Source organism: Leptonychotes weddellii, chromosome 2 (genome assembly GCF_054177405.1).
Source record: "Leptonychotes weddellii isolate Sample4059 chromosome 2, ASM5417740v2, whole genome shotgun sequence".
Classification (NCBI taxonomy): domain Eukaryota; kingdom Metazoa; phylum Chordata; class Mammalia; order Carnivora; family Phocidae; genus Leptonychotes; species Leptonychotes weddellii.
In genome coordinates, this window is record NC_138370.1 from 155,015,458 (window position 1) to 155,026,431 (window position 10,974).

A 10,974-nucleotide genomic window follows, 5' to 3' on the forward strand; every position below is an offset into this window, starting at 1 on the left:
AAGACTATTTGCTTAGGATAAATTTCTAATAAAGGAAGTACTGTGCCAAAGGATATAAACAATTTATAAAGATTTGAATATATGTTCTCATATTTCATTTTCAAATTTTGAATCAATTTATACCTCAAACATGCTATAAAGACTTTTTTCCTTGCACCCATGCCAACACTGAGAATTATTCCTGAACATTTGATAGACAAATACCTTTTCAATTTAACATAATGAAACTCAAAGGTGCACTTCAGTTTATTACAGCAGTTATCAAAAACTGAATAAAATATTCTTAGACTCAGAAAAGTGTTTGATTCATAATAATCATTCAATAAATATATGTTGGGTGAATTCCACAGATTCTAAGACATAAAACATAAATTTTTACATCTTCTAATAATTTTTAATCTATTGAAAATGAATTGCTGAACAACAGACTAATATAAATTAAACTCTACTGACATTAATTTTATTGGATTTCAAATTTACTATTATCAATATCAAGGATATGTTTATGAAATAATTAAGAAAAGCTTTCATCTTGTGATATATTGGTTACTTTTGTAAGAACATTCATCAATATGTTATATTTATTTGACATGTCATTTTGATTTCCACCTTTATAGCTGACATAATAGAGTTTCAAGAATATTCATTGAGATTTAGGAAAAAGCATACTTTAAAATGTTGTTTTGGATCACTTCTCGGCCTTTTGGCTAAGATCAAGTGTAGTATCTGTTCTTATCAGTTTAAAATGTTGTTTTGGGGCGACTGGGTGGCTCAGTCATTAAGCGTCTTCCTTCGGCTCAGGTCATGATCCCAGGGTCTTGGGATCGAGCCCCGCATCGGGCTCCCTGATCGGCGGGAAGCCTGCTTCTGCCTCTCTTCCTCTGCCGCTTCCCCTGCTTGTGTTCCCTCTCTCACTGTGTCTCTCTCTGTCAAATAAATAAATAAAATCTTTAAAAAAATAAAATAAAATAAAATGTTGTTTCAACTTTCACATCTACAAAATATAATGAGGTCCTGCCAGAGATTCTTTTAAGTTTTTAAGAGAATCTTTGTTTATTTTCTGAAATCCTATGAGTTTTATTTGCAGAGTAACAAAATACCAGGATGACATACAGTGATTTTCCTTACTTAATACATTTTATTACTTTACCTACCAAAGGAGAAAACCCTAAAGTCAGTATGTTCTCACACAGGAAGAAAGTTAGACTTCTAATATGCTAGAATATAAATAAAATGTTTCAATATAGACTCAATCCTATCAATTTAATCACATACACAGAAAACTTTTTGAGTATATCATGTATACTCCCTGCAGTAAGTTTTATTACTTATCATTTTAAGATTACTCAGAGCTTCTTCCTCAGAGAGCATATGACAAAAGATAAGGCAAAAGGAGAAAACTTCCAAATTCATTCCATGAGGCCAGCATTACCCTGATACCAAAACCAGACAGACTCCACTAAAAAAGAGAACTGCAGGCCAATAACCCTGATGAACATGGATGCAAAAGTTCTCAATAAGGGACAACTGGGTGGTTGAGTCAGTTAAGCCTCCAACTCTTGATTTAGGTTCAGGTCATGATCACAGGGTCCTGAGGTCAAGTCCTGGATTGAACTCTGCACTGGACATGGAGCCTGCTTAGGAGTCTCTCTCTCCCTCCTTCTGCCCCTCCTCTCCCCACCCCCCCCAGACTCTCTCTCGAAAAAAAAAAAAAAAAAATTCTCAATAAAATACTAGCAAATTAAATCCAACAGCACAGTGAAAGAATCTTTACGACAATCAAGTAGGATTTATTCCTGGGCTACAAGGGTTGTTCAATATTCACATATCAATCAACATGGTACACCACATTAAGAAAAGAAAGGATAAGAACCATATGATACTTTCAATAGAATCAGAAAAAGCATTTGACAAAGTACAATATACAATTCATGATAAAAACGTTCAACAGAGTAGGGTTAGAGGGAACATACCTCAACATCATAAAGGCGAGAGATGAGAAATCCAGAGTTAATATCATCCTCAATGGCAAAAAACTGAGAGCTCATCTCCTTTATGGTCAGGAACAAGACAGGGATATCCACTTTCACCACTGTTACTTAACATAGTACTGGAGGTCCTAACCACAGCAATCAGATAACAAAAAGAAATAAAATATTCCAAATCAGCAAGGAAAAAGTCAAACTTTCACTATTTGCAGATGACATGTTACTCTATACAGAAAACCCAAAAGACTCCACCAAAAAATTGCTAGAACTGACACACAAATTCCACAAAGTTGCAGGATATAAAATCAATGTACAGAAATCTGTTGCATTTCTATACACCAATAATGAAGCAACAGAAAGAGAAATCAAGGAATCAATCCCACTTACAATTGTACCCAAAACCATAAGATACCTAAGAATAAACCTAACCAAAAAGGTAAAATATTTGTATTCTGAAAACCATAAAATAAGGATGAAATAAATTGAAGGTGACACAAAGAAATGAAAAACATTCCATGCTCATGGATTGGAAGAAAAATATTGTTAAAATGCCTATTCTACCCAAAGCAATCTACACATTTAATGCAATCCCTATGAAAATACTACCAGCATTTTTCACAGACCTAGAACAAACAATCCCAAAATATGTATGGAACCAAAAAATAACCCAAATAGTCAGAGCAATTGTGAAAAAGAAAAAAAAAAGCTGGAGACATCACAATTCCAGACTTCAAGTTGTATTACCAAGCTATAGTGATCAAGACATTATGGTACTGGCACAGAAACAGACACAAAGATCAATGGAACAGAATAGAAAACCCAGAAATATACCCTCAACTATATGGTCAACTAAAAACAGGAAAAAGTATCCAATGGAAAAAAGACAGTCTCTTCAACAAATGGTGTTGGGAAAACTGGACAGCAACACGCAAAAGAATGAAACTGGACCACTTTCTTACACCAGACACAAAGACAAATTCAAAATGGATTAAAGACCTAAATGTGAGATAGGAGACCATTAAAATCCTGGAAGAGAACATAGGGAATAACCTCTTTGACATCAGCCATAGCAATTTCTTACTAGATATGTCTCCTGAGGCAAAGGAAACAAAATCAAAAGTAAATTATTGGGACTTTATCAAGATAAAAAGCTTCTGCACAGCAAAGTAAACAATTAACAAAACTAAAAGGCAACCTACAAAATGAAAGAATATATATGCAAATGACATATCTGATAAAGGGTTAGTACCCAAAATCTATAAAGAACTTATAAACACCCAAAAAAACAAATAATCCAGTTAAGAAATGGGCAGAAGACGTGAACAGACATTTTTCCAAAGAAGACATACAGAAGCCAACAGATACATGAAAAGATGCTCAACATCACTCATCATTAGGAAAATACAAATCAGAACTACAATGAGATATCACCTCATACCTGTCAGAATGGCTAAAATTAACAACACAGGAAACAACAGATGCTGTCAAGGATGTGGACAAAGGGGAACCCTCTTACACTGTTGGTGGGAATGCAAGCTGGTGCAGCCACTCTGGAAAACAGTATGGAGGTTCCTCAAAAAGTTAAAAATAGAACTACCCTATGACTCAGCAATTGTACTACCAGGTATTTACCCAAAGGATTCAGAGATACCGATTTGAAGGGATACTTGAACACCAGTGTTTATAGCAGCATTATCAACAATAGCCAAATTATGGAAAGAGCCCAAATGTCCATCAACTGATGAATGAAGATGTGGTACACACACACACACACACACACACACACACACACACACACACACACTGGACTATTCCTCAGCCATCAAAAAGAATGAAATCTTGCCATTTGCAGTGATGTGGATGGAGCCAGAGAGTATTACGCTAAGCAAAATAAGTCAGTCAGAGAAAGACATATACGATATGATTTCATTCATATGTGGAACATAAGAAACAAAACAAATGAACATAGGGCAAAAAAGAGACACACAAACCATAAAACAGGCTCTTAACTATAGAGAACAAAGTGATGGTTACTGGAGGGGATGTGGGTGGGGGGATGGGTTAAACAGGTGATAAATATTAAGAGGGCACTTGTGATGAACACTAGGTATTGTATGTAACTGATCAATCACTAAATTCTACACCTGAAACTAATATTGCCCTGTTTAACTAGCTGGAATTTAATTAAAAGCTGGGGGAAAAAGACAACAGAAGGAGAGAATAGAGTTGTTCATATAATATACATATGAGTTTTTATGAGAACATAGATATGTATGTGTGTGTATGACTGTTGAAGTACAAGATCCTTTAACAACTTGGCTTAAGTTATAAGTATAAATTTAAGATGAAAAACTCAAAAGATGGTTCTACTTATTGTGGAAATAGTGGGGTTGAGCTAATAAGGGAACAAGATAGACTAATATGTACCAATGGAGTTTTCCATAGACAGTGCCTGACAAACATACTAAATAAAGTGACTTATTTTGGAGATGAATAAAACATGAATAGACACTGAAAAATGGGGGTTGGACAATAAGCTAATTATTTATTATCAAGGTAGCTACCATTGAATATGTCTGGAGCTTAATCCAACAGGGAATATTAATCCGGGATCTTGTGTAAAACATTCATCCCAGGTTTGTTTCAAGAAAACTGAGTTACTTATTCACATAGTCCTGATCATCATTAGTTGAGGGCTGCTCTAAGGGCATTAATGATTGAGCACTTCCAGTGTACTATTATACAAGATAATTTGTAATTCTGCAAAGACTATAACAATAACAACAACAAAAAGGGCTAAGAAACAAGATGATTATTTCACACTAATCTTATATCCAAAGTGTCCTCAAACTCTCTTATTACTTCATTCTGTTTTCACTTAAAAGCTTTTTAAAAAGCTTCTATAAAAACATCTGCAACCCCTGCAGGACTTTTAGAAATATCGATAATACACAAGCTGACTTTTAGATAATAAAATGATTACTATGACTCTTTCTCCAGAGAAGTAGAAATGGACAGTTCTGGACTCCAGGAGAAAGGTAGGAATAGAACACCAACAAAATGAAAAATTAATACAAGTCTACATTGAAAACAAACAAAAATTAAGAGATAGCGCTCATGAGCTACTTCCCCAATTTTGTTCCAAGAATACTACAACTGGATTTAAGCCACCAATTTAAAAAAAAGACATAGAAACTAATTGAAAGATCCCCCACTGAATTAGTTCTGTCAGATACTATCACGATAGAGTAGTAACCCAATCCACACACCCTGCCTCTGCCATGGTGACTTGATTACTTTTTTAGTGCCTTACTTGTTGGTATGATTAGTCAGTTAAATATTGTGAGAAATGTGAGGAATGCCAACAATGGGAAGTCAGAAATTGGAGATTAAACATGAAAGAAGGGTAAAGGTTGAGTGCATCAAGACTTTTTTTACTTTTATTGAGGAGTTTAGGGATGAATTAGTGAAAGATATAAAGAAACCTAAGCAAAGGCATACAAAAATCAGGAATTGTTTTTAACTTCAAAGGAAAAAATAATTCAAAGCTTTTATACAATTTTACTCTACTAATTGATCAGTTCTGTGTGGTATTTATGCTTTTTACAATTAAAAGACTGTGAAATGGTTAGAATTGTGTCTCCAAACAGAAATGTTGAAGTCCTAACTTTCAGGACCTGTGAATCTGGCATTGTTTGAAAATAAGGTCTTTGCAAACATAATGAATTTAAGAGGAGGTTGGACAGCAACAGAATAAACCTGAGTCCAGTGCTGGTATTCTTAGATGAAGAGGGGAATTTCGTCACAGACACAGAAGACACATAGAACAACAGAGGCAGAGATTGGAGGAATATATCGGCAAACCAAGCGAAGTAAGGATCATTGTCATCTGCCAGGAGCTAAGAAGAAGCAATGAAGGATCTTCCCTTAGAGTCTTTAAAGAGAATATGACCCTGCTGACACCTTGATTTTTAGATTTCTCCAGAACTGTGAAAGAATAAATTCCTGTTTTTTCACACTCTCCAGCTTGCAGTAATTTGTTATGGCAGCCTTAAGAAATCAAGACAGACATTAAGAACAAAGTCTGTGTTTTTCTGAATTTTGAAGAAATGATCAAATACAACATGATTATGGCACAGAAAGAAAATAGGCTTCCCAAATACGGCAAAATCCTCCCTTGCACAGACTGTATCACCAACTATTATGTATGCACATTAGAAACTTTGGAGTACAAAGAAGGCTACAGAGAGGCCCAGTTAGGAAATGAAACTAAGGTTTCATTCTTCTTTGAAAACTCTATGAAAAAACGTATTTTCTCCTATGCTGATCATGTCTATAATTGATTATATTCTTCTAAGATGTTTTACTCCTAGTATGGGATGACAATGGGAGTTCAAATGTGTTCTAACGTTCCATGATCTCAGATTTTTTCACACAAAGAAAAACCCAGAGGAAGGAGGAGGTTCTTATCAGAGTCCAACTGATTAAATAATGGACTGAAGGAGAATGCTTCTGACTTTTAAAAGCAAACACGGATAACACAAAACAGACATCCACTAGTCAATCATGAAAGTGGTAGGAAGAGGTTGAGGATGAACTACAAAAATAATTGATCTTTTAATTAGCAAACAGCTTCAAGTGCTATCATGATGAATATGTATGAGGTTGCTAATCTCCAAGGAGGATAGCTTGAGAACTAAATTTCAAATCTTTACCAGAATCATTAGGATAGGCTGCACTGACAGGTTATAGCGAGTGCTACAATCACCTGAAATTGTTAGCATCCCTTTAAATCCGTACACTGAAGAAACTTGTTATTTTATTAACACTATTGGTTTTTCATATGGAATAATTACAGAAACAATAGTAAAATATATTTTTCATAGCTAATGTCATATTAATTATTTGCACTGGCACATTACATGATAGCTAAATCTCACTTGTGATGTAAATGCATAACTTTTTGATTCTGGTGCTTTTTCTCTTTTCCCTTCACAAAAGGTAGAATACAGTAATTTACTGTAGAGTTCATCTACTTATGTAATTTTCAGCTATACATTTTACTCTGAAAATAAATTTCAGTAAATTATGTGATGCACATTCTTTTAAAATTTATCGTACATTTATATAAGATTAATTTTGCAAACAGGAATTTATCATATATTTAATGAAACTTTTTCATATTTAAATTGAAGAGAATTTTATTTTTCAAATCAAACTGAAGTCCAAAGTCATCAACATATGTAAAGAAATCTTTGAACAAAGAATATATTCTAATTAGTTACTTAGAAACCCATATTGCATATTATTCGGAAATACTATCAATTTCAAATATTTACAAATCCCATAGCCTTTTGCTGTCCAACCAAATGGAGAGAATTTGATTAAGAGTGTAGTATAACATACACTACATACATACATACATACATACTCTGTATGTCATTGACCATTAACACATAGTCTGACACAAAGATAAGACCCAAATAGTTCTACAGATAATGCTCATCACTGCCAAGCCTTTGTCTAAACTACCATATTTTCTTCAAGCAGAAATAGCCACCTTCTTCAATGATAAATTCGAACAAAGTTTTCCTTCCTATGGGTTCTCAAGCTTAGAATTTATGATGTTAGTTTTCAAATCACATGCAGTGAAAACTCCTAGAAGTGCCAACTAAATTGAAGAGCGCTGAAGAAGAATTGGTTCTAGTTTCATCAAACAAAGCATCCCAGAGTCATTAATAACAAAAGACTTCCTAGGATCAAATCTTGAATAAAAGGTGGGTTTATACTGTGAACCAAAATAACACAAAAGCTTTTGCTATATTCCATTTTCAAGATCAATTAGGTTCCTTGCATAATTGTTAACCTGACTTTGGGAAACTCTACATTTCCTCATCCATGTTGCATCCTGTCTGTGATTGGAAATGGTACTTTTGTCAGTACAAAAGAGAAGTACAAACATTTAATCTATAATGGACATCCTTTTGATAGGGCATCAGACTATAGTTTAGACTGAAATGTTAGTGTAAATCTTCTGAGACAGATCACAATATTTAAATCTAGAATAATTATCATAACTTCACAGAAGGTGGAATGATAGACTTTACCACTGCAAAAGATATTTCCAATGAAATAGAAATGTCTCTATTTGTATGTCAATACCTCCAACAGACTACATTATCTATTTATTTAGCTGAAGCGATCTTTGGCAGAATCCAATATTATTCATTTAAAATTGTGTTCAGCTGCAGAGAAACAAAGAATCATATGAAAACTCTAGTTTCCTTATATAGCAGTTATGACTATTATCCCTCACTAGCATGGGGCTAAAATTTCTATTCACAGCCCAATTATTTTTTATTTCCTTGAGAATTAATTCACAAATATGGATTTAATCTCTCCTGTACATAAGGCATCACTCTAGTAACTTAGTTACATTGATGGACAAAACAGACATTATCCAAGATATTTTTCACCTGTAGTCTAGAGATTCAGATCTTCCCTAGCACCATGATTTCTTTCTGTATCTATTAGTGAAAGTTCCACAAAATTGAATCTTTCCTTCTCTGTCTCTGGCCACATGTCACAGTTTCTGTGATATCTGGATCCTGCTATGATGATCATATCTTATATATGATTGATGGCATTCCTCAGACTGATGTTGGTGCTTCCTTGTTGGCACTATTTCTCTCCACATTCTTTTTAATTCCACTGATAATGTGGAGGAGGCTTTACCACATGTCTCTACAGCAGAGTGAAGAGTGGGTTTCAGCTTTTAACAAGACTTCACAGAATATTTATGGATAACCAAGTGAACATTATAACTGAACTACTAGAATTTTCTTTTTCATATCCTACAGGCCCAGTGTGTTGAATCCAGATTCTGATGAATCTCTTCATGGCAGGACCAAGCTCATGTCCACCACAAGGAGGGTGTAAAAATATTTAGAGTTCTATTTAGACCACATTACCAGAAGTCCTGAGGAGCAAAGTTATTTCCTACTTCTTATCTTCTGAAATCTTCTGAAATAGACATCCCCAAGCTCCTTCTTAGAAAAGTCATATCTCCTCTAGATAAAAGAGAAAAATTATATAACAGTACAAGAAACCAACATCAGTAACTTTTGGAATATTCAATCATAAATAAAATCATATGTTTAGACTTTAACAGTCTAGTCCAATTTCTTAATATTGCACTGTCTTCTGCATGAAGGAAAATTTTTCATTCCATCTTCTTATAATTATTTTCAGCTCATATCCTTTATCATGATCAATTAAGAACACAAACAATAAAATAGAAAAAGTCAATGATTTTAGGCTAATTAAAATATATATTTACATAGTGTAAAGAAACATTCATTTCTCTATGCCTATTGTCCCTCTTCTCAAAAAAATAGTTTAAAAATACCAGACACATATGTATGTACAACCATATATCATATTTTACAATGCAAAACAGGAATTTTAGCTTCTCAGATATATATCAAGCTATTTCTGCTTTTCTCAAGGTATATATGTGGGATCTCCCTAAACTTTTCCCCTCTGAATAAAAGAAAAAAAATTGAGTGCGAGGCCCTTTATGTTTTATGGTCAGAATTATTAGTTAAGTAACATCTTCTGACTATTGTTTAAATTAATTTTATGACTTATCCAAATGTTCTGTTTTATTTATTCTTAATTTTGAAGTATTAAATTTGTCTGGTACATATATTTATTAAGGTATAAGAGCTCTAAGTCTCTCTCTCTTCTTCAAATGGAGATTCTATTTTGGAATGCTCAACACTCCCCAAATCTACTTCCTACTAATACCCTTCTTTCTGTGGAATTTCTTATGTTGTCAAAGTAGTTACTTTAAAGTTTGGAGCATAAAATAAGGAGTAAGGAGAGAATAAGAGAAGAACAAGTAACAAGAGAAGGTATGAGTGATGAAGGTTAAGACAAGATAGAGGATTGGGGGATTTTGAAATGAGAGAAGCTCAGATGTAATCTGCTTTCTAAGTAAAAAGGAAACAAAGGCAGGTAGAATAGGATGTCTGCAGAGTCTCCTCATGGAGAATAAAATATACATAAAAAGTTAAATTATTTTGAAATTATTTCTGTTTTTCACACTGTGTATTTTATATGCAGAAATTAGACCTCATGGGTCAACATTACATATCATATAATATAAAATCTGGGAATATTTCTCAGATAATTTATAAATGATTTTCATTTGGAAGCATAGTTTTGTTTTTGTTTTTGTTGCAAAATTAAGTCCAACAATTTTATCACATAGGAATGGACAAGGCTTGTAGTTTTCAATAAATTAGGCTGGTTCCCTTCTAAGGTAATGAGATTTGTAGAACTAAAACCCTTTCGAACATATTAGCTTTATCTAATAATCATTTTTCTATCAATTGTAGTTAATAACATATTACATTTACATAGACTTTATTAATCTTTAAAAGAATCTAAAACATTCTGATTATTTCTTTGAATTTCATGAGCTTCAACATCATGTTCTCTGAACACTTTTCTCAGATTCTTTGCTTTGAATGGACTTTTTTCTTGAAAAGTAAATCCTGTTTATGACAAGAGAACTACCTTCTATACATTTCACTCATTTGGGTCAAGACACAAAAGCAAAACTGATGATGCTGATAGAAGACTTGCCCTGAGGATAGTTCAGAACTGAAAGAAAATGCTGAGATCTGCTGTGGCCTTTTGAGCCCAAAGGAGGTTAACTTTAACTATGTGTTTTTGGTAGATACTGTTGGTGCCTTTAGAAAATAGGAGATACCTTATATGGAAAGATTTCACCTTCCTCCCCACCCACCTCCATTTCTGTCATAAATTCTACACCACCTTCCCTCCCAAAATACAAGGCCAGGGAAATGAAGGGGCAGAGAAGCTGGCTTCTTGCCTCAAGGTGAGACCAACTCTGCAATAGAATCTGTGCTCTAGCGCTTCCCTCAGGATCAGACTGAACCTGAGATTTGTTTCTGAG

The 10,974-nt window shown here is 33.9% G+C and overlaps 1 pseudogene; it reads left to right on the top strand.

The window, feature by feature from the left end:
* Positions 1-687: 687 nt before the first annotated feature.
* Positions 688-865, top strand: LOC115939627 (U2 spliceosomal RNA; annotated as a pseudogene).
* The last annotated feature ends 10,109 nt before the right edge of the window (positions 866-10,974 follow it).